Raw genomic sequence first — 25,354 nt, forward strand, 5'->3', positions numbered from 1 at the left:
TCTCTCCTATCTGCCTTTCAAATACATAAAAATAGGTGGGGTTTTTTTTAGCAATACAACTTGTCTATTTATTATACTATTATTTTTATGATACAGTTTCATAGGCTCAGGGATTTCTCCTCTCTCTCTCTCCCCAACTCCCCTCCTCCCTCTTGTTTCTCCTAGCTCAGCAAAATAGCTCACTGGACCATTGATTCCCCACTGCTCTCCCACATGCCCTGGGGGCTGACCACGAACCCAGCCTTCCCAGAGATCATCATCACACGTTAGTTAGCCTGGAAAAGACCCAAATTAGCAATTCGGAGGCCAATTTCTACTGTACACATATCACCGTCACACCCTCAAAGCTGAACCGTTGTTAAGTCTGAGACCGCCTGTACGAACAAAGGCAATGCATGACGATAAGCCTGTATCGTAGCTTCTTCATCCACTGATAGACAACTAAGTTCTCTCCACCGTCGCAGAAGTTCTGAGCACAAACATTCTACTCACTCACAGCAGTAACAGATTCATAAGCACAACCTGCGTTAAGCTTTCCTTGCCTGTCTCACTTTATTCCCTCCCAGTTTTCCACCTGCACTTCAGTCCTTCCCCCAGTGTTCTGCTTCAAGGAGAGCTCAGTCTAAGACACCACCTTGTGGTCTCATATCGAATGAAGGGTATGAACAGAGAGATCACTTACCCCATAGGAAGATCCAGACAGCAGAGTCTGGACAGGATCTCTGAGGCAGAACAATAAAAGCATCAGGGGACAGCTAAGCTTAGAAAGAAGCAAGTTAGTACATGTTCAGGCCTTGAAGGGTCTGAAACCCTGGTGGACAGAAGACAGGACAGTATGCTGTGCCGACCACAGAACGTGACCACCTATGACTCGGATGATGACTTAGGATCTGAAACAGTCTGTTCTGGGATGGACTGAGTGCTTTAGCGCTGGGGAAGGGATGTATGCTGGAGGTAGCAAAGAAAGCCAAAGTCTTAATAGAATGAGGCTGCTTGGGGTGGGAGGTGCAGTTGAGTTCTCAGCTTCAAACACACTGATGCTTTGAAGAATCATCTGCGAATCAGGTCGCACCTGGGAAGGTTCTCTCCTGAGCCCTCTGGATGGTGGTATCCAAGACACCTGGTGCATCCCGGCGCTTGCAGCAGGACTGACTGGCTGTTCGGCAGACTCCGACTTGTGAAGACGAGTGAAATAATCACCCTTCTTTCAAGAGGCATGGGATCAAGACGCTGAGCTTAAAAGGAAGAAGCGGCGAAGGCATCCAACCGCATTCAAAACCCACATTCTTGAGAACTAATGTGCGCATGGGAACTTGAATCTCTTCTATTAGTCACTGCAAATTAATATTTACTGTGCTCGGGTTACTAGTGATGAAAAGCTTGGGCTGAAATGTCAAACATGACTCACATGTAGAAACATCAGAAAAAGTTTTACTCAAAGACTATAAGCTCTTTAAGATTCCTTGCTACCTAGTAAGGTAAAAATAAAACGTGCGGCAGAAATGAACTGGTGCTACGGAGTCAAATTGTGGCATGAATTAGCCCTTTAATTGGCTAAGATCATTTTGGGGGCGACTCATAGAAAATAGGACTCATATTGGCTTACTTGATGCACACACTGGCTGCCTACCTGACAAGGAAGACTTTGGTTGGATCACCAGCTCAAACATGACCTAAAGGTCCTAGCACTCTTCTATGCCCACAGTTCTTCTTTACACTGATGGGGCAGCAATGTAAGCCTGGGAGTTGTTTCAGCTTCCTCCCTGAAAGCAGAAAAACCAGCTCAACCCCACATGCGTGTTCTTCCCAGCCCTACCCCAAGAAAAACCTGTACGAACTACTCCAGCTCCAGCCCTGCCCTCTGGACTCTTAGCCTCACTAAGCCATTTAAGACCCAAAGGACTGGAGGGAGTATGTTCTCTGCCCTGTGCTGGGCCTGTGTGCACACCAGCACTTGTCACTTCAGTGAAATGTATTCCCCCTTAAATAAATTTGTCTCGGCTGTGCATCCGTATCCTACCTCCTTTCTGTGCTGCCCCACTTTTCCGTTAGAATCATCCTTATTTCCATCCTCAGATTTGTCACCTTTTGGTGGAAAAGTGTATGACTTCAAACATGGTTTCATCAAGAAAGAGCATTCAGTAGTGCACACAAGTGTTTACAGCTACAAGATCCAGTACGGTCTAAAACTGAAAGGATCAAGAAATATTTCAATAAGCAAATGAGCAAATAAATTGTGCTATAGCCACACAAGGAAAAATAATTCAATGGTCAAAAAAAAAAGAGCTGTCAAGTCACAAAGAGACATGGGGAATTTTTAAATCTTTAAGGTTACTTCTAAGAAAGGGGGGTAGTCTATGAAAGATAGCATTGTATGATTCCAACTGTATGAAATCCTTAAAGAGATGAAACCGGCCAATGAAAAGATCAGTGTGTTCAAGGATTCAGGAGAGAAGAAGTGAAGAATAGATGAAACACATGGGACGTTGCATTTATTTTATATTTTATTTTGAAAGGCAGGGCAAGAGAGACAGATAGGCAGACAGAGAGGAAGAAACACCGACTTGCTAATTCAATTCCCAAATGCACGCCATGCCTGGGACTGGAGGAAGGCTGGGATCAGGAGCTGGGAATGCAATTCTGGTCTCCCACATGGTTGGCATGAACTTGGCTACTGGATCCATCACTTTAACTTCCCAGGGCTAGGAAGCTGGAACTGGGAGTGAAGCTGGGAACTTGAAGCAAGGCGCTCTGATGTGGGACTTGATGTGTTAAACGGTGTCTTGATCGGTAGGCTGAAGGTCCAAAGCATGGGACCTTTATGGCAATAATAAATAATTCCATAGGATACTGAAGATGGGTAACATTACAGAATTACCAAAACACATAGAATACTTCTATGTGGATTTCAGAATTTTTTTTTCCAGTTCTCTGAAGAAGGTCACTGGCATTTTGATAGGATTGTAATGAATCTGGAAACCACTTTAGGGCATATTGGCATCTTAACAACACTCATTTTTCAAATCCATAATGATTGGATGCCATTCCTTTCTTGTGTGAGTCTCTTCTTCAATTTCTTCCATTACTTTTTTTCTACTTCTTACTGTAGAGGCCTTTCACATCCTTGGTTAAATTTAGTCTAAGGCTTTTGTTTCTTCCTTTGTTTATGTAACCATTAGAAATAAGACTGTTACAATTTTTTTTCTTGGCAAGTTCATAACTTTTGAAAAAAACGCTGCTGACTTTTGTGTATTCAGTTTATATTCTGTAAATTTACTGGAATTCTGTCTTCTAATAGTCGGTTATTGGGTTTTCTGTTTGTTTTTGTTGTCTTTTTTATTGAAAAGGCAGATATATAAAGAGAAAGAGAAAGAGAGAAAAAAATTTTCCATCTGTTGGTTCACTCCCCAAATGGCCGTAATGGTCAGAGCTAAGCCAATCCAAAGCCTGGAGCCATGAAGCAGAGTCCCAAGGCTTTGGACCATCCTCGACTGCTCTCCCAGGCCACAAGCAGGGAGCTGGATGGGAAGTGGAGTGTTTGGGACATGAACCGGTGCCCACATGGAATACTGGGTGCACGAAAGGGGAGGATTTAGCCAGTAGGTTGTCATCCCAGGCCCTATTGATTTTTTTTAAGCATCTCTCTATACGGGATCATGTTCTCTGCAAACATGGATGGTTTGAATTCTTAATTTTTTTTGTATGTGCTCATCACTGATGGTAGGAATGCAGACCAGTACATCTATCTATGATAAATAATAAAACAGGGCCCAGTGCCATGGCCTAGTGGCTAAAGCCTTCACCTTGAACACACCAGGAAAACCCCACATGGGCACCGGTTCTAATCCCAGCGGCCCCAGTTCCCATCCAGCTCCCTGCCTGTGACTGGGAAAGCAGTCGAGGATGGCCCAAGGAGTTGGGACTGCACCCGTGTGGGAGACCTGGAAGTTCTTGGCTCCTGGCTTCAGATTAGCGTAGCATCAGCCTTTGCGATCAGTTGGGGAGTGAATTATCGGATGGAAGATCTTCCTCTCTGTCTCTCTTCCTCTCTGTATATCTGACTTTCCAACAAAAATAAGTAAGTCTTTTTTAAAACAATTACTGGATAAAGAAAAATAATGAAGCCCTGTTTTTTGCAACAAAATGGAAGCACATGAAAATCATTAAGCTTGAGGAAATAAGCCAGTCACAAAAAGAAAAATATCATGTTTTCTCTGATATGTGCAGTTAATATAGAATTTTTTTTTTAAAACAGGGACATAGGAGTGCTATGGACATCTGGTGATATGATTGCTATTTTCAAGCTTTGCTTATATGCCTATAGAACTACGGTCTTCTTACTTTCTATTTGTTGGATATTACTGTTAGTGGTAAATTAAGTCTATGATTGTATAGGGGATTAAAATTAAGACTTTGCAAAAAATTTAAGAAAAAAACAAAAGGAGAAGGGTTGACAGGGAAAAGGGAAGCATGCTTTTTTTTTAACTGTGCCTGTAAAGTACATAAAATCTGTTCTCTTTGTATTGGTAAAAGTTAAAGAAAATGAGTAAAATCCTGACATTTACAGCCCCAGATGGGTGGGACTATAAATTATGATCAGCGAAACAAGTCACAGACAGAAAAACAAATGTCACAGATTCTCTTTCTTGCATGAACGTTTAGGGATAAAGGAGTTGATCTGAACTAGAAGTGGTGATTACTGGAGGTCTGGAAGTGTAGAGGAGAGTTGTGTAGTTGGAAGCCAGACACAGTCAGTCAGAGGTCCCCAACACACTGGGAAGAGTTGGGTTCACAACAATGCACTGTTGAAAGAACTGGACCAATGGAGCTGGCAGAAGCAACACACAAAAAGAAGCCAACAGAAAGCTTAATAGCCTAATATGATTGATCTACACTGTGCACCCCATAAAATTGTAGAAGCACTACACAATAGCCCAAAACTATTAAAAAACTACAATAAGCTCATAGAATGCATAATACAAAGAATAAGCCCTGTATTGTTAGTTAATAAGCATATAACCATATGGAGCCCATCAGCTTCAACCAGTGTCCCACACAGTGAAGCACAATTCAGGAGCTGAAACGTTGCATCAAGAGACGCGATTGCAGGTTGTCGTGTCACATGATCTGCTTTTCTTTGAACTTAAACCTGCACTAGACAAGAAGAAGTCAATCAGGAAAAAACCCAATGAAGAAAAAGAGGGGAGGGGGTTCAAAAGCTCGTTCCACATTTCCTTTCTTTTAGCAGAGAGAGGTATCATGTCCTTTAGTGGATCCAGGAAGACTTCCTGGGTCTGGTTTTGGCCAATTCCAGCTGCTGAGGAAGGCGGAACTGACGAATTGCTTAGAGAAGACTATTGAGGGTGGCTATTGAGCTGGTCAATAACAGATCCTGACCTTGGCTGTGCAATGATGAGAGAAACACACATTTCTTGCTCTAAGACTCCCCTACTGATAATCTTAGTTGCAGAGAAGGGTTTGGGACTTCTGGTTCAAGCTGACACCTGAGTGCAGCTGAGAATCGTCTCTCTGTCTACAACAGTTACGAAAACTCAACCTGAACAAAAGAAATGGAACTCCTACAACACAAGAAACTGAAGTCAAACCCTTGTGAAAGCTTTAGAAAATCCCACAGCAAATAAAACACAGAGGACAAAGATGAAATTCCAACATGGTAGAAGTATTTGCCCAGCCAAGAATCCATCAATTCATCTCTAAAGATTATGTGACTCGTTCGAAAGGTCTGTACCAATCAGAATACTGAATGTCCCTTCTCTGCAGGAGAGAGCGATAGCCTAAGCTTTCCTGAGCTACAACATGCGGCTTCAGCCTTCCTACCCCTCTATCATCTTTCCACCTTCACTTTGCAAGATGGCTTCCTACGCTGGGATGTGGTCAGAGAAGAAGCACTAAGCACCCATGTCCCCTGAACAGATAGGCAACAAAGAGCACTAAAAAGAAGCAGCGATGGCACAGAAAGCTTCGGGGATCTCAGGAGTTTAGTCATCCCTTCTATCAATCAAAGAACTGCAACTACTTGCCTGGCCGTTACATTTATGGTTTGAGAGAATTCCAACCACAAGGTGGAGAGTGAGGGGAGCTAAGAAATATCTACCCTTCTGATATATGGGAAAGCCGTGCTGGGTAAACATTTCTTCGTTGCAGGAAGTCAATGAAAGGCAGCGCCAAAGAGACTCGGTTTTATAGTAGGAGAGAGGTCAGACCTGTCAGCGTTATCTCAAATGGTTTCCCTCAAGATTGAATACAATCTGTAAATCATCCGATTTGTGTTCTAAAAAAAAAACTTCAAAAAATGAAAAGCAACAAACACCATCAGAGAACATGAGATAATGCAACAGACTTAAAAAAAAAATGGGGAAAGAGTATGAAAAAATCAAAATAAGCAATAGAAATAGGAAACTATAGAGTCATTGCTAGTAAAGTGGAATTACTGATTGGGAAAGAAAACTTCAGGAACTTTGTCAGAATGGGAAATGAGAGAAAACAATGAAATCAAAGAGAAGGCAGCAGAGAATTTATAAAATAATTTACATCTCTGAATAAGACCCTGTAAGTCTTGGAATGAAAAGTAACTTTCAGGGCTGAAACCATGATGTAGCAAGTTAAGCCTCCACCTGCAGTGCTAGCGTCTCATATGAGCACACGCTTGAGTCCTGCCCACTCAACTTCTGATCCAGCTCCCTGTTTATGTGCTTTGGAAAGCAGCAAAGGATAGCCAAGATCCTTGGGCCCCTACACCCAAGTGGGATACCCTGGAGAAATTCCTGGCTCCTGGCTTCAGACCAGCCCAACTCTGGCCATTGTAGCCACTTAGAAAAGACCTTTCTGTTTATCTTTCCTTCTCTCATTACCAAATTTAAAAAAAAGGGGGGGTGGGAAAGAAAGCAACTTTCTGGAGACCAGAATAGGCCAAAGTCTTCATCTTCAAATTTCTTCAAGTATCAAGCAAGATTAAAAAAAAAAAAAGATTATCACAGTATTACTGTTTTGAAGACAAAAGCTATAAATCTTCCTGAACAAAACTAAATATTATCTACAATGTGATTTTTAAACGTTTGACTTGGAATTTTTTCTCCATAATATTAAACACCAGAATAATTGAAAGCAAATTTCTTTAAAAAAAAAAAAAAAGATTTAATTACTTGTACTTAAAAGGTAGATTTCACAGAGAGAGAAGGAGAGATAGAGAGAGATATTTCCATCTGCCAGTTCACTGCCTAAATCGCTGCAATGGCCAGAGCTGAGCTGAGCCAAAGCTAGAAGTCAGGAGTTTCTTCCCAGTCTCCCACATGGGTGATGATGCCCAAGAGCATGGGCCATTCTGTTTCTTTCCCAGGCCATAAGCAGAGAGCTGAATCAAAAGTGGAGGAGTCGGGACTAGAACCGGTGTCCCTATGGGATGCTGGCACTGCAAGTGGAGGATTAGCTTTCAATGTACCATGCCATCCCCTAAAGAAAATATTCTTAAACTTACAAGATAGAAAACATATTGACTCAAGAAAGCTTTATTTGATTAAATATAAAGGCAATTATTTAGGAGATCATATAAAATATTGAAGGATACAGAAAGGCAATACTATCCAGTTATGACTATTTTTGAAAGACATCTATTGATAATCAATTAAGAATCAGATGACATATCAAAATACAGAATCTGAGAATAGGAATACTGTGGCATGACAGGAATGGTAGGGAAACATGGAAACAAGTGTAATACAGATTTAAAGCTATATTACCAGGGAAGACACTGGTGACCCTGAATCTTCAGCCACTGTTGTAGGACACACCTATCTCATAAAAAAGTAACAAGCTCTTCCTCAACTTCCAATCCAGGCGCCTATTAGTGCACATCTTGGAAGACTGCAGAGACTGTCTCAAATCCTTTGGCCCTTGCCACCCACATAAGAGTTCCTGGTTTCTTACTTCAGCCCAACCTAGCCCCAAACTCTTGTGGGCATCGGGGAATGAACCAGCAAGTGGAAGATCTTTCTGTGTTTCTGCATCTTTCTTGTTCTCCCTCTTCCTCTTTCGTGCAGCCTTCGAGATGAATAAAAATAAGTAAATCAACTTTAAAAAAAATAGATTACAAAGAACAATTTTACAAATGAAAACATAAGGCTTGCAGAAAAATGCACAATGATGTCATAGCAATTAGCTGTGTTGAAAAGTCATGCAGTGTAACAACCAAAATCATGAAAGTTGTGCAGGCAAGGTAAGATTCAAATGAAAACATTCAAAAAGTCCATTTTCCTCCTCATGAGAAAAAAATAAGTACTGGAATTGATCAGATGGATCATTTCAGAAACATCAATTTAAATTTTTTTTTGCCATTTTGCATCCTGCAGTGAAATAGAAGCAGGATGGTAATTAACAACAGTTTAGTAAAGTACATACTTTAATAGAGGAGATGATGAGGAAGAAAACAAAAGCACAAAATTAGACATGGCTTGGTCCAGGAAAAACAGGACAGCGGCTAATTTTGTCCCCTTGGCCAAATTAAACCCTATCCAGTTGTGTGTTGGAGTGTAGGATTCAGAACTAAACGAAGCAACACAAAACGATGAAAGATAAAGAATGAATGCAGTTACTTCAGGCAAAAGCAAACCAAAGAAAATGACTCCAAACAGGATGCAATGTAGGATCCAAGGTACAGCACATTAAATGGAAGCATTTAATGCGGAAAGAACTCAGAAGTGTTGATTCAGAAAGGGGCAGAAACTGTGACGTTCAAGGGCCTCGACAAGGGTGCAGCTCTACTGAAGGACAGAAAAAAAAATTTAGATGAATACAAGATATGTGCTGGCATAAGAGGGTCCACACTGCAAAGACATCAGCTCCCCGCAGCCCCCGCAGCGTGATGCGTGCATTTAGGGCCAACTCCGCAGTCCCTTCTATACCCAGACCTTGTTCCCAGCACTTGAGCAAATGAATCTAAGTCCCGCAGAAGAAAAACACGGAAGACACGACGAGGTGACAGTTCACAAAGACCTTGACTGCAAGCTGTGTCCAGCCACATAGGAAGACTCAGTGCCGTTTCCCTTTTCCCCTGCAGTTCTCCCACCACTGGCCCCTCCACTCTCCCGGGCTCCGCCATGTCCTTTCAAGTCACTTTACTCCCCATCTACTCCAAGCCACTGTCAGATGTTTTCCCTACTGTTTCATTGATAAAGACAGGAAGAAGCAATCAAGACAAGCTGCCCAACACGTGCCCCACTCATTCTTCCTCAACACCATTTATTAACGTCACCGCCATGTTCTGGATGCCGTAGAGACTGAATCTCTCCGGGATTTCCTCCTTCTTTCTCTCTTCCTCTCTCCATCAGCTTAGGGACATCCTTTTAATACTTCTAACCCAAACAATGACAAGAATCTGCTCTGTTACATCCCTGAAGCACGCCTGGGTCCTTCCCTTCATGATCAAAATCCCCCAGAAGAAAAGACGATTTTGTTTCCTTCAAGAATCTGATTTGGCTTTTAGCCTAATCTGATTTCCACCTCTGCCATGCCATTGCCTGCATCACTTGCGATGTGTTTATGCCAAGGCAGTCTGACTCCCCTGCATCCCAACGAAAGCCTCAGGGGCCTTGTACTCAATCCCTCCTCCACAAAACCATTGCTCCCTTCATGCTCTGCTGATTTCTTCTGTCTTCTTGGTCCCCCTTATTCTGTCTCTGTGCCCCCCAAACACATAAAAAGAAAGCTTAAGTAAATGCGACAATCAGATACCTCCACTGGGAAGCTACCTCCCAAGGAAACGATGCCTTTACCTGCATCCCATGATACCTGTGGCCGACAATGAAAGTCTAACAAAGGCAGGGCCCAGGCATTTTTACTTGTTTATGAAAACACTTTTGGAACACCTAATTTGTCGAAGGCACTTTGTGAATTACAGGGACAGTCAAAAGCAAAGTTCTCTGACGGCACCCATATGAAAATTTTTGAGGGTTGCCTGGAAATTAGGGTGAAATCAGGCATCTGTTTGTGATTTCATGTGAGTAACTCCTCCAGCCAACAGTCTTGCTTGCCTCTAACGTTTGTATTTTCTGCATCAACTCAATGTACTTATTTGCTAGAAAGAACGCAAGCCCCAGATAGCCACAAATGTTTGCCGGGCTCCCTGGTTAAGAATGGTTAGTGGTTTACAAAATATAAATAGAAGGAACTAGGACCAGTTTCAGCCAGTCCGACGCCACTCAAAATGTGATGAATAAATAATGAGAGTGTTGGAGACCGCTCTCATTGATGCAGATTTGGAGCCCTCAGCTAAGGGGGACGCTTACGACTCAGCCTCATTTCCAGGGTCAGGGGCAGACATCTCAGGCTGCCATGACCTTGAGGCCCTGGTGAATTTTTACTCCTCAGTCTGGCTCCCCAAAGAAACACTCCAAAGAAACCTCTCCGTTTCTTCCTCCCTGGAAATTGTTCTCATGTATTCAGTGCTGATAAATCAACACACTATTCTTCTCCCATTTTATTTCCCCTCACTTGCAGAGATGGTCCACTCCCCTCTCTTAGTTGCAATCGTAAATGAAGTGCTGGGATCATGAGTGATTCCATGGGTGGAACTTTTGTTCCAGGTCAGAAGAAAGCTGCTTCATTTGATAGCACAGCTTGATTTACTCAGTTCTAGAGCTGATAATACACGTGGCCCCTTTGCTTAGGAAGGCATTTCCACACTCGTGAGTCAACCTAAGCCGCACAGAAACCCATAAGGTAAGAGCAAGCCTTATCTTTATCGCCACTTTTGCCTACTTTTTCAGATTCAAGGACATAAGAAACTCTCGCAATGCCACAAAGCAGAGATAATGAAAGAATTCAGAAGTTCTGTAGTTTTCCCAGAATATGATACTGTTCAAATTAGGCTTTCCTCTTGGCTAGGCAGCTCCTTACTAAGCATCTACTAGCAATGAGATCTGATCTATATACTGACTAACCCAGACAAGGCCCTCGCCTGTAGGGAGCTTAAATTCCATTGGGGGCAGGCAGAAATGAAAAGCAAAAAAAAAACTCAGTAAATTGACAGAGAATGCTAAGTGGAATAGAGCATGTCAAGGAGATCAGGTCTACGTTAAATAACAAGGGAATTAGAACTACATGAAGTAGCTGTTGTCTATTATCAGCAAGTCAGAATTTGGAGACAGGTGGCGTTGCAAGTCTGAACCCAGGTGCTCACAGCGCCTCCTCTCTGTTCTTCTGCAGGAACTGCAGTTTCTGGGTGACTGGGTCCCCTGGGCAGAAGCAGGGAAGGGATATATTCTCTCAAGAGCCCTGGACCTCCAGTGGATGGTGACCATCAGCACAGAGTACCTACTCAGCTCCAGCCTCTGGGCTTACTGCTCACAGTCCTTAAACCTTAGCTTAACAGAAAAATGAAGCCCATTATTCACAGAACACCTTGAAGATGAGGACAAGACAGAAGCTCAATGAAAGACGCCAAGTTAAACCAATTAGTAACGTGCAAATGACCTGTGCAACAGGAAGACATTGCTTTGACTTATCTCAGATCTTTCTCAATGTCTCAGTGTCCTACCAAGTCACTTCGAATGCTTGCCATGGGGTGTCTGTCAACTTCTGAGCTTCATGGCTTTGGTGTTGTGGAAGGCGCTTTCTGATCCAAATAAAACGTCTGATGCACAACAGCAGAAACACACACAGAGCTACAGCTTTGTCGTGTGTTCTTGGAACCCGTCAGGCAGAAACACGGCTTCTGCTGCCTTTCAGACTGGAAATTGGCAGCAAAATGAAGACAGCATGAGTTACATGCTAATAATGTGCTGCTCTTCATGTTTGGATCTTTTCAAACTCTCAGATCGGCAATTCAGCACTGCATGTGCTGCGCATTGGACACCTACAAACGTGACTTTTTCCCTCAATGGTTCATCGATAGGGGACAGGGCTGCTACTTGCCGTGTGACTGGTGGGGTGAGGTTCCCTCGCTTCATCCTCTCAGCAAGTTTCCTCCACCAATAGAACCTCACAAATGTTCCTCCAAGTGTGCAGGCAGAGGCTGTAGTAGCTTCACAGGACCCCAGTGGCATCTCTCGTCGATATCTCTAAAGCAACAAAGAGCATAAACACAAGCATGGATTGATTTTTTTTGATTTTGTTGTGGTTACTTTTGCATTACCCATAAGGACCCCAAAATGTTGTATTTGGAATACAAAGCTCAAAGGAAGATGAGTATCCCAGGAGGAAGCCCCCTCCTCAATGCATAGCCCAAGGATTTAATATATGTGGTCTGGGTTCTTTAAGAAGACTCTAGAACATTCATACCACAGAGCGATTTATAATTACACAGTTTCAAAGTCAGGTGACCCTGGGGAAGGATCTGGTAGCACCTGCCTCAGGGCACAGCACCCAGCTTTCCCTCAACAGAATTGGGGTCTGACATTCAGTGAGTACTTTTTCTGGAAAGTTAAACAGAATTCACTGTTCTTGGACCAACGAAGGCAAGCTGACGGGATGCAGTTGTGGCACATCAGGTTAAGTGTCCATGTGCAATGTTGGCATTTCATATGAGCAGTGGTTTGAGTCCTGGCTGCTCCGTTTCCAATTCGATGCCTTGCTAATGTGCTTGGGAAAGTATCAAGTTAAGGCCCAAGTACTTGTATCACTGTTACCCAAGTGAGAGACCTAGAAAGAGTTCCTCATTCCTGGCTTTCCCCTGGCCCAGCCCTGGCTGCTGTGGCCATCTGCATAGTGAACAAGTGAATGGAAGACCTCTCTCCCTCTCACCATCTCCAAAAAAAAAAAAAAAAAGGAAAGGGAAAAGAAAATCGAAACTCATTAAAACCTCATAAGGACCAGTATTAATGAGAATAAACAGACCCTACACTAGATTTAGTAAAACTCAGTCTAAACCATATTCACTAAACCATATTCACTAATGTTCACTCAAAATGATCAAATTTGTGGCATGAACCTTTTTTGAGTACTAAAACTCTCCTGCACTAACGCCATCCCACTGCCTTTCAGTGTCCTTCTCTGTACAATGGGAATAGTAACATGACCCAAATCAGCAGTTTGCCAGGGAGGTGGGGGAAGGGGCTTCAATGAGATAGGGTGTGGGAATCATTTAGAAGCTTGCCTGCATTCCATGGCACTCCATAAATTCCAGTTACCATGGCTTTATTTACTTTGTTATTTATTGGCCTTTTAAGGGTAGAAGGGGGGAACAAAACTGAAAGTAAATTGGGAAGGTCAACTAAGATCCAGCTGGCAAAGCAGAGCTTAATTGGGGCCCCTGGGGACAGGGAAGGCACAGACTACTGGGCTTGGGAGCAGGACTGTGGCTGATACTGGAATGCAATATGGTGCTCGGCGCTGGCTAGGTTGGAGATAAGGCAACAGGGAGATCAGCTGGCTGCTGAAAAGGTTTTGAGTCATCAGGAGCAAAGGGTGAGTGGGATAGAGTGGGTTTGCCGGGAATTTACTTCAAACATAACACAGCCACTGTTGGGTGAGATGGCTTCAATTATTTTAATTTTAATTGATCAGGATGATACTCTGCTGGCTCTACCTTCAGACCAGAGATGGTCTCCCCAAGAAACCTTTGAACTTATGCTGGACTTTATGCTTGGTAAATGCTTGCAATGAAAGAATCTCAACTGAATTTGAACTGTGGTAATGCAACAAGGTGGAGGAATCCACCATGGGAGAAGGGTTTGGGGAAGGGTGGGGGAATCCCAGAGCCTATAAAACGGTGTCACATAATGCAATGTACATTAATTAAAAAAAAATACTGGGGGATGCATTTTTTCCAGAGAAACAGAAGCACTGGGTTCCCTTGTATGGAAGAGCATCACTATAGAGCTGACGTTGAACAGCAGGTACAATAAAGCATCTGCCACACTAGGCAAGCTCAGGGGATTCCTGGAGGGACAAGGCAAATAGGTTCCCTAAGAAAATTGGCAAACCCAATGGGGAAACAGTAAAGGTCTTGAAAATGACAGAGGCCCCAGGGGAAGCATAACAGAAAGCGTTATTGCTGGGCAAGAAAGAGACAATGAAGATAAGATACAGGAAAAGTGAGAAGTCCCAAAGATTTCCTGTGGGGTTTTGTGGTGATCAGACTCAGCCCCACTGCAAAGCAGGCAGCGGTATTTTGCTCCTTGCACATGGCAGGTGGGTGCAAAGTATCCAACCACATGCCCCTCGCCTCCAGCTATCCTGGTCTCTTCCCTTGCAGGGCTGGGCCCCTGGCTAAAGCTTCCATTCGCACTGCATTCTCCAAAGAAGCCAGTGTTATCCGTTTCTTCCTTGAGTCCCATCCCTGAAGCAGTGTCCTGGGTCCCTACTCTGGGCTTGTCAGTCCCAGACAATAAGACAGTCTTAAAATTGACCCTTCCAATGACCCCCTTCTCCCAAGCCTGCTCTCGGCTAGGTAAAAGAGGGCCAATCTAATAAGGGTAATGCTATTAATGCATTAATAATGTTGGCAGGTTCATGGGTTTTCATGCTAATTACTTATCTGGAGATAATCACTCACCCCCAAGACACTGAGAGCTTTGTGGTATCTCTTGTATCTTTCATTTCGTTATTGTTTTCCTTCCGCTGTATTCAATTTCTAAGATTCTACTCACATCTAAAACTAGAGCTATCTATTCTTCACAATGAGGCGAACTCATGGTTGGGCCCTCCATCATCCTGCACGGAACTTGCAGCTCTTACTTACAGAAATGCGTCTGTCCACTCCAGCCTGCCTACACAGCCAGCTGCAGGCTTTAAGCATGATGACAAAGATGTGGTGTCGAAACCTTACCTAGGCGTTATCAGCACAAACCCTCAAGTCTGACCAGACATTTGAGGGTGAACAGAATCTCTGTCCTCTTTGGAGTTGTACAACCCTGAAGTCCCATGGAGAATATCATAGAAAGTCATAAAATATTTGAAAGCTCATCTTAGGCAATTTTCTGTTTCTAAATACTTTATTAAATTATAGATTTATATGAAGATGTTCCAGGTTTGGTTTCATAGACCAATGAGTATATAAAACAACAATGAAAACCAAAAACAGATTAAGCAGCCCAATGGTCCCTGATAAATCACAGTGTGTTCCCAGAATGGGTCATAGCATGCTGAGAAAATGGGTTTAAAAACCAAAAGCTACATCAGCAGGAGTCTATGCAGTAGCATTACAGGCTAATTCTATGCCTGCCATTGCCGGCACTCTGTTTGGGCACAAGTTTGTGCCCTGGCTGCTCCACTTTCTAATCCAGCTCTCTGCTTATGGACTGGGAAAGCAGCAGACAATGGCCCAAGTCCTTAGAACCCTACACTTACCTGAGGGACCTAGCTCACAGCTTCAGATCAGCTCAGTTCTGGCCGTTGCAGTCAATTGAGGAGTGAGCCAGCGATAGAAAGACCTCATTTTCTCACTCTGTCTCTTTCCCACTCTTTCTAGTAAAATAAATTTTAAAAAATTATTTTAGAAACAATGTAGAAGTATGCATTGGTTTGTTGTTGTTGTTGTTGTTGTTGCTTCCATTTTATTTTTAATTTTATGATATAGTTCCATAAACTCTGGGAGTTCCCTTACTCCCTCCCCAAATTCTCTCCCATTTCCACTGATTTCCCCCGTATTATTACAACAATATAGTCATTAATAAGCAGTCATAAGTCCATCATTCTGTTATTTAAATCTGTCCTGATATGGTGGGTACAATGACGGACGATCCAGCATCCTCTTGTCAAGATATGTCCAACATTGGGAGTCCCTCTTTGACTTGGAAATAGTGATGCACTGCATTGTATCTTCACATCTGGACAAGGTAGTCTCTATTACATAGTTAGTATGCATTCCCTTAAATGAAAAGCCATAAAACAAAAGCAACAACAGGAATAAAGTTTAAAAGAATTTGCAACACCATGGATTTAAATAACATGCTACTAAATAACCAATGCCTAATGAAGAAATGAAAAAAAAAGTCTTTTTGGAGAAAATTATGTTACTGTATGATCTATGAATTAATGAAAAATTTAGTAAGAGAAAAGAAACTATTTTGAAAAAGTGAAAATAAACACAAAAATATCAAAATCCATGAGATGCAGCAAAAACAGTATTGAAAGGGCTATTGACCTTATAATTTGAATGAAGGTTGCCTTATATCAGAAAGAACATACGGGCATTTGTCCTTTTGGGGTTGACATATTTCACTGAGCATAATGGTTTCTAGTTGGCCCCATTTGGTTGCAGATGGTAGAATTTTCATTCTTTGTAACGGCTGAGTATTATTCTATGAAGTAAATGTATCACAGCTTCTTCAACCACTCCTCTTTGGATAGGCATCTGGGTTGTTTCCTTGTCTTTGCTGTTGTAGATTGTGCTACTGTAAATAGAGGATTACAGATCCCTTTATGATATGCAGATTCCGTTTCCTTTGGATATATTCCTAGGTCTGGGATAGCTGGGTCACACAGCAGGTTTATTTGCAGTTCTCTAAGCACTCTCAGGAGTATATATCATTGAGTGGAACAAAATAAAAAAGCAAGTCCCAGAACTTTACACAGTACAGTTCCATTTTGTGACAGTTGAAAATGCAGAGGTGATTTTAAAAACAGAAAGCACGCACATGTTATAGACAGAGGGAGAATCGGTGCAAATTGAGGGTAGCGTTTACTTTTTCTTTGAATGCCCATCGTACAGACAAACTGTTCCTTTCTTTCTTATCATTAATGATGATGCTGGCAGTAGACTTTTCACAGTTTCCCACTATCTGCTTAAGTTCCTTTCTAATCTAATTCTCAAAATATTTTTTAGCTTGAATGAATTTTACATTTTGTCAAATGCTTTTTGGCTAAACTGAATTGATAAAGAGAGCGTTTGTGCTTGTTTTCCTTATTCTGCTACTGTAGTGAAATACACTGAGTTATTTTTGCATGTTAAACCATCCTTGCATGCTGGGAGAATAAAGCTCAGGCCCTGCTGACACAGTGCCATTTTTACATATTCCTGAATTGGGTTAGCTAATGTTTCGCTACAGATATCAGAGTCTGTGTTCATAAGAGTATTGATCTGTGTTGGTTTTTGGTTTTTAACAGCTGATATGGGTACCAGGGTTTTGGTGGCCTCACATGGGGTTTTATTTCTTTCTCAACTGTTGATAAACACCATTCCTGAAGCTCCTTTCCATGAAGTTGTTAAAAAAAAAAAAAAGAATAGTAGTGGTAGCTTCATTTCTCATGTTTGTGAATACTCACGTCTCCATTTCTTTATTCATCAGTTCTAGATACTAAAGTTTCAATGTATTTTTCTATTCCATTCCACTTATGACACTGAATGGCATATCCTTACATTATCTTCTTCATATCTATAGCATCTACACCGATATTCCTAAATCGATTGGTATCTTCTCTCCATTTATTTTTATCAGTGTAGATACTGCATATCAATTCACTCATGACATAACCACAAACTTTTCTACTGTCTTGTCCTTTCAGAGAGCCAATATGTAATGTTAGTAATTTTTCCGTATGATGTGCCCAGGCTGTGTTTCATTGGCTTCTAATTTTGCCTTTGTTTTTTATTTCATTCCAATTATCTTCATTCACACTTTTTGCTTGCTCTTTAATCTTTATTGGCACATATTTGTTGATAAGGTAGACCAACAGATAGGAATAGAGACAGAGAGCTATAGAGACCTTCCATCCACTGGTTCATCTGCAACATGCCTGTTATAGACCCAGGTCAAGCCAAGAGTTAGGAATGACAGCCAGGTTTCCCACATGGGTGGCAGGGACCCAATGCGTGTGCCGTGATCTGCTACCTCCTGCGGCAAGCATACATGGGAAGCTGGAATGAAATCAGAGAAAGGACCCTGCGATGTTCAATCCCACGTACTCTGATGCGGGATGCAGGGGTCTCAAGACGACAGGTTTTAGTCCACCGTCTCACACACCTCAAGCCTCAAGATAGGATCCAAGGCAATTGGCTCTGAATTATTCTTTTTTCCTGATATAAACATTTAGCACTATCCATAACAGTTGTAGCTCTCAAATTTCACTGTTTAACTTTTACTGTTCAATTTCAAATGATTTCTTTATAACTTTTTTAAAGATTTATGGGCTATTTGGGAGTTCATAGCTTGTGTCCTAAATATTTGCAGATTGCCCTGCTGTCTTCCCACTTTTTATTTCTTATTTAATCCCATTGTAAACAACAAACATATCCCATATAACACCAGTAACACTTTTATGCTATTGGATCTTGCTTTGGGCCCAGCATGTGATCGCTCTTGAAAATTGTTCCATATTTACTGGAAAAGACCATGTATTCCATGTTGATTGAGTGTGGCTCTATTAACTTCACCTAGGCTAAACTGAATTGTAAAACTGCTCAACTCTATATTCCACCTTAATGTAAGCACCATCTGCTACTCTGTTAATTTTGCAAGTGAGTTCTTAACGTTGCCAACTGCTGTTACGTATTTGTTTATTTCTCACTTAAGTGCCCATTTTGATCTCCGATGAATCATGGATTCTGTTGAAGGCACATCTTTTGTAAGAAGTAAGTTGTGTAGTTCTGGAGGAATTTTATCTCATCAGAACACTGACAATGACAAATTTTAATTTAAAAAAAAAACAACGAAGATTAATGGCCTTCTCTTCCTGCGCTAGTGACTCTAAGGCAAAAGCTGGCAATAAACTTCATGAACGCAAAGAGCGAACAAACCGTCATTGTCCACACATAATCCAAGATATATGTCTATGCCCAGCATGAACTGTTGTGAGCCATGGGATTGCCTACCGGACTGAAAAGGGCCTATCTGTAAGATTAAACAACATTCAGGTTGTTCGATGTATCAAATAGAAATTTGTAACCACTGCCTGAAAATCCAGTGGGCAGGCAAAACAGACAGTTTGTTCTATTTCATCTTAGGCAACGTCTGATTATTTTTGTGAATGAACTGGCTGCTTCAGAGGAATTTCAGACCCCCTATTATTCAACCTGTAAATTTATCCAGAGACGTTGAGCCACATCCAAGGGCGAACAGACCCCTCCATTGTAAATTCTGTTTTAACTCTCCCAGAGACACCACTGACAGACTCTCACGTAATTATTTCAAAAATATTACTGAGGTGAAGGTCATGTACACTACAGAGAGCAGTAATTTATTCTTCCCCAGTGGCCAGATTAGATTACCCCAGCTCTCATCCCCCAGGTTTTCCTGCAAACCATCCAAGGAGCGTGCACAGATGACATTCCCACGAGCTATGACCTCGTTCGAATGCGGTTCGAGTGTGTGCAAGATACGAGCAGCAAAACTGGTGAGATAACGCTGAACAAGGGGACCACTGTAGTGTGCAAACTTCAGAGTTTATCAGTCGTGGCTCAACTGCACTGAAACCTGGCCCCTGCTAAAATCATTGGAATGAAAGCTATGGCGCATGGATAGGAGAGAAGACATCCATAAAAAACCACCCTGAATCTCAGATGGCCCAAAAAGGGGGATAAACTGTAAACTTCTTATGGGCAGGTTTGGGACGATCATGGAAGGGCAGGAGGAAACAGGCTCTTTTGAATGGCCCCGTGACACCAATTAACATCCTCACTCTAGAATCCTGTTCAAAGCTAATTTGGCAATCAAGTGCAGTCTGGTTTCTTATTTTTTTCATGAAATATTTGTTTATTCACTTGACAGTCAGAGTTACAGAAGCAGAGAGTTCTTTTGTCCACCGGCTCATTCCACACATGGCAACAGGGTCCAGGGCTGGGTCAGATCAAAGGCAGGAACCCGGAGCTTCTTCCCACTCTCACACCTGGGTACAGAGACCATCTGCTTCCCAGGCACATCAGCAGGGAGCTGGATTGGAAGTGGAGCAACCAGGACCGGAACTGTCACACAAATGGGATGTCGGTGTCACAGACGGTGGCTTTACCTGTTATGCCACAATGCCTTCTTATTCTGATGCTTGCTTAAAAGAGGCAGAAATCTCAGAGCACAAGATGTGCCTTAAACTTATTCCAGAATCTTCCCATCCGTCACTCCTAGACTAGAAATTCGGAAAATAATTTTTGTGTAACTATCAGAAACTGTGAGCACAGTTCGACTAGAAATCAGAGGAAAAGTTAATATAGGAAACTTTGAGGGACTGAGGGTGAATTTCGGTTCCTTGGCCCCTGAAATTAAAGCCTCAGTCTAAATGGGTTTTTAGCTTTTTCCTGTTTAAGTATTTCAGAGAAGTTCTAAAGAATGCCAAGGTTACATTTACCTGACACTACAGTACTCCATCCAAAAAGGGAACTTCTCTGCCGATTAATGAGAAATTTAGATGCTACATCAGCAAATAACACTTCGACACTTTTAACTCAATTGATTTGTTGAATGGTCTCAAGAAAGTAGATAAACAGCAGGACAGAGTACAAAGTTAAAATTCAAGATCTGGACCAGCTTCCACATTTTCTGAAGCAAAGCAATAAAGAACTTGAATCTTGGGCCCGGCGCAGTGGTCTAGCGGCTAAAGTCCTTGCCTTGTATATGCTGGGATCCCATATGGGAGCCGGTTCTAATTCCAGCAGCCTGGCTTCCCATCCAGCTTCCTGCTTGTGGCCTGGGAAAAGCCATCAAGGACAGCCCAAGGCCTTGGGTCCCTGAACCTGTGTGGGAGACCCAGAAGAGCTCCTGGCTCCTGGTTTTGGATCTGCACAGTTCCAACCAGTTGCAGTCACTTGGGATGTGAATCATTGGACAGAAGATCTTCCTCTCTGTCTCTCCTCCTTTCTCTCTATATATATATATCTGACTTTGCAATAAAAATAAATAAATCTTAAAAAGAGAGAGAGAGCTTGGATCTTCTGTTTTACTTCCCAAATGTGTGAAACAAGCCAGTTGGACCAAATAGAATCCAGAAACCTGGTGTTCAATCCAGGCCTCCCAGGCAGGTGACAGACACTTGGGCTTTCAACTACTGCTTCCCAGGATGCACGGCAGTAGGAAGCCGCAACTGGAAGTGGAGCTAGTCATCCTGAGTGCAAGCCTCACCAGGGGCACCAAAGCTGTACCCTCAGCTTCCACTTTTCATCGCGTGCAGTCTGTATCCAACCCAGCAGTGAGATGAAGCACTTTGAACCATACAGCAGAGAGCATTCCCCTTCTTTTGAGAATCCTCAAGATTCCCCCCCAATCACTCTCAAACTCGGAATCTTTCTTCTTAGGCTCCAGCCAATATGTCAGTCTGCACCATGTTTGCACCAACTGGTTCCACCCTTCCTACCACCAAGTCTCAACTCAAATATTTCTTTCTTAAAGACAAAAATCTTGAAGTCACGCTCCGTACTTTCCGTGGTCTTAACCCTGCTTTTGTCTGACATCATGCTTTGTGAACTAGTTTATTTCCATATTACCTGTCTCCCCCAGTAGAATTCCAGCTCACAAAAGCAGAACTGTGTCCCAACCAGATAAACCTAGAACAGTATCCATGGCACAACATCCACCCAATTAGCATGTGTCGCTGCATAAAATATCGTTTTGATTCTTCTCTACTTTGTCACAAACTACAAGACTCTGATCCTATCTGTTTTCTCATCTGTAAATGAAGGGAATTAAAATCTTTCTTGGGAACTATAATTATTCACCCTTCTTCACCACCTTGCCTCTCTTTATATATCTGCCAACCGCCACCATAAATAGATCAGGGAAGGGAGAAGTGGCTTACAGAAAAAAAAATTTTCATTTCATTTTAAGAATAACACATAGGACCTGGTGCGATAGTGGTTAAAGTCCTCACCTTGCACGCACTGGGATCCCATATGAGCACCAGTTCTAATCCTGGCGGTCCTGCTTCCCATCCAACACCACTGCCTGTGGCCTGGGAAAGCAATTGAGGATGGCCCAAAGCCTTGGAACCCTGCACCTGCATGGAAGATCCAGAATAAGCTCCTGGCTCCTGGATTCAGATCGGTGCAGTTCTGGCCATTGTAGTCACTTGGGGAGTGAATCAGTGGACAGAAAACCTTCCTCTCTGTCGTTCCTCCTGTCTATATATCTGATTCCCCAATGAAAATAAATCTTAAAAAAAAAAAAAAGAAGTTAACACCATGGCTCAACAGGTTAATCCTCCATCCAGAGGCACTGATAACCTATATGGGCTCAGGTTCTAGTCCAGGCTATTCCACTTCCCATCCAGATCCTGCTTTGTGGCATGGAAAAGCAGCAGAGGATGAGCCAAAGCCTTGGAAACCTGCACCCACTTGGGAGATGTAGATGAAGCTTCTGGCTCCTCATTTTTGATCAACTCAGCTCCAACCATTGCAGTTATATGGGGAGTGAACCAGCAGGTGGAGGATCTTTCTCTGTCTCTCTTTATGTATGTAAATCTGACTTTCAAATAAAAATACATAAAACTTAAAACATAATGATCAAATCAGAGATAAAAAAAAATCCACTAAAACAAACGGAATAGCTTCCCGTGACTCATGATTCATTCAGATGTTTGCATACCTAAGTCTATTATAATCAGCAGTTTGGTTGGTCAGTCTTAAAAACAAAGCAAACGGAGAGAGCTGGCAGCATATTCTGGCATTTCCAATGCCAGCACATCAGATAGATGCCTTTAACCAACTGGTTCGTTGACTTCCTCAGTTTCGGCTCCATGTTGGTCAAAATATTCTTCTGATTATAATTTGGTCTAATTGTGTTTGGTTTGAGTTACAGGGAGAGAATGTGCTGATTTGCACATACCCCGAACTTTCCAGTACTTGTGACGACGGTCTGTCATTGTCAGTTACTAGATTTACTCGCTGGCATTTTTCTGGGACTTGTGTGTTTTGGAGTGCCAATGAATCAGCCTCCAGAGCCTCATACCCACCGACCCCTCGGGAGGAGGAGCCAGTGTTAACCACTCAAGTAACACCTTCAGAACGCTCTTCTCCACCTTGGGGTCTCCAAGACATCATCAAAAGACCATTCCATCCCTGCAACAGATTTGCAGGGGAGAGAGCGGGGGCAGGGAGCTGATGCAATTTATCAGCAATGAATGGTACCCCCCCACGAAGTGGACACAGAAGAAAAAAATGGAAACATTTTTCTCACCCACCTTTATACCTAGACCCTCCCCACTCTAATCAGAGGTCCACATGGGTTTGCATCCCTCTCAGCCTTGTAAGCAATATTTAAAAATAAAATAGCATTTTAAATAAAAAGAAGAGCCAGTGTTTGGATCGTGCAAAGAAGAATGAGATTGCGAGCCCTGGTCACCTCATTGAGGCATGGCTTGGCCTCCGTGCAGAAGGAACAGTAACTCACTTCTAAAGTATGTTTTAAGCAGACACCCAGCATCTACAGAGGGCACCGGCAGACAGTGACCACAAAAGGAAAAACAGACACCGAAACATCGAAGTAATTTGATAGTGTAACATATGCCCAAAACACGGAAAAACAACATCAAGGGAGTTGCTTCCAGTTGCTGTGCAACAGAGGAGGGTTTGCACTTTGGATGGGCTGGAGGACGGAGGGTTTGGAAGAATACGGCTAAAGACTGGATCCGTCCCCTGAGCCCCCAGGGAGCTCAGCAGCCTTTATCACTGCAGAGAAAGAAAATGACTGAACTGACTGTTCCCATCCAGGGCTGGGACAAGTATGTACTGAGCGACAGGGCATGCCTCAGAGCCTCAAGTGACGCTCTCTGCACAGCCCTCCCATCTTGGCTCCAGCCAGCTCTCTACAAGCGCTTCATCTTAGCAGAACAGGGCTTTACCCAGGAAAAAGAATAAGGGACAGGTGAATCGAAGACTGAATGTTGTGCAGCTCCCACAGCCAAGCATAACAAGACAAAGACAAAAACCTACTTTCCCTCTCTCCCTCTCCAGCCCGGACCTCAATGCTAACCTTGTGTGAGAAGAGGAAGCAATCAGGAGTAAATACTCAGGGCACCATGCGACTGCCAGGTGGAGGCCTGATTTCAGTCTCCTCGGCTGTTTGCAGAGCAACCTCGGGGTCTCCATTATTTACAATCCTGCTAGGAACCTCCTGAAAGCAGAGATAAGGGAGCGAATCAATCAGAACCGAGAATCAATCAATGAAGTAAGGGATCGAATCAATCGATCAATGAAGCAATGTGTGGTGAGCCTCAGGTGTGCTGAGGAGAAGGGTGTGGGTCGGAAAAGTCTGCAGGATGAGGGCTTTAACTAGTACGCACACCGGGCCCAGGGTACTTATAAGTAAAACAGGATGTGCTTGGTCTCCAACACAACAGAAACTTTATGATAAAATCCATTGATAGTCATTTATTAAACCTAAATCATGGAATTCAAGAAATGTTGAAAGTGAACTAGCCGGTCAATCTCCTCCATTCTCTGGTCATGGCATCCAAGTCACAGGATGGAGAAATAGGAGGGTACTTGGAAAAGCAAATGGGAAAACCGAACCAAAAGACAAGTTTATTTTGTTTTGAAAAAAAAATGGAATTTTTGCATAGCTTTCTTCATAACCCACATCTCCGTGGACTTTTAGAAGACCCTTGATATACATGGATTTCAAACTACTTTTCATCAAAGTCCACTGGTTTTTCAATTCCACTTGCCCATGAATTTTTGAAGTCACCCCATGTCATACTATCCTCACATTCTAAGAGTGGAATCCAGTGACTTCCAGTAGTGCCACAGAAAAGTTCAATTATCACCATAAATCAGTTTGGCAACAAGTGTAATCCCTCAGGACCCTTTCCAGGGAATCACCATGTCCCATAGGAATGACTGAATGCCATTAATCCAGCTAGGAAAGAAAATAGGAGCTGACAGAGTTCTCCACAAGGAGGGAATGGTGGCTGCCCCATTCTCTCCCTGCTTGGCTTCCACAAAGTCTCACTGTGTTGGCTTATACCTCAACGGTGGTCACCGACTGTCAGCTCAGATAGGGTCTGCCACTCAAGCCTTGACAGGTGCATGGTTCTTCCATGGCCTTACGAGAGCTGAGAGATCCTTCTGCTGGTCCATCTCCCTTTGTCCCCGCTCTAGGTCATGTTGATTTGAGTGGATAAGAGGTTAAGTTAAAGACACAGGGGAGTGGGTCCCACAGCCATGTATCCACTTAGAGAACCATTCTTCTTTCAGTCTTCTGACTGGCTCAATGCTTACCCATCGCATTTTTCCTCTGGTCCTGACCCCATGGGAAGCAAGCTTTGGCCAGCTCTTCTGTGGAGGATTCCAGCAATGGGCATCTTCACTCAATGGGTCTTCTGCACTATTTTCATAACAACAAAACTCGGCAGAAACCCCAAGTCCACTGGTGAAACAACGGCCACACTTGTAACTGAAGACACACTTCCACAAAACTATGTGGAAGGCTTGCATCCCGTAAGCTTGGGATTGGATTGGGTTCCAATCTCAGCCCTGTTC

The sequence above is a fragment of the Ochotona curzoniae genome, unplaced genomic scaffold (assembly GCF_017591425.1).
Source record: "Ochotona curzoniae isolate NIBS_2020 unplaced genomic scaffold, NIBS_Ocur_1.0 scaffold_2453, whole genome shotgun sequence".
In the NCBI taxonomy this organism is placed as follows: domain Eukaryota; kingdom Metazoa; phylum Chordata; class Mammalia; order Lagomorpha; family Ochotonidae; genus Ochotona; species Ochotona curzoniae.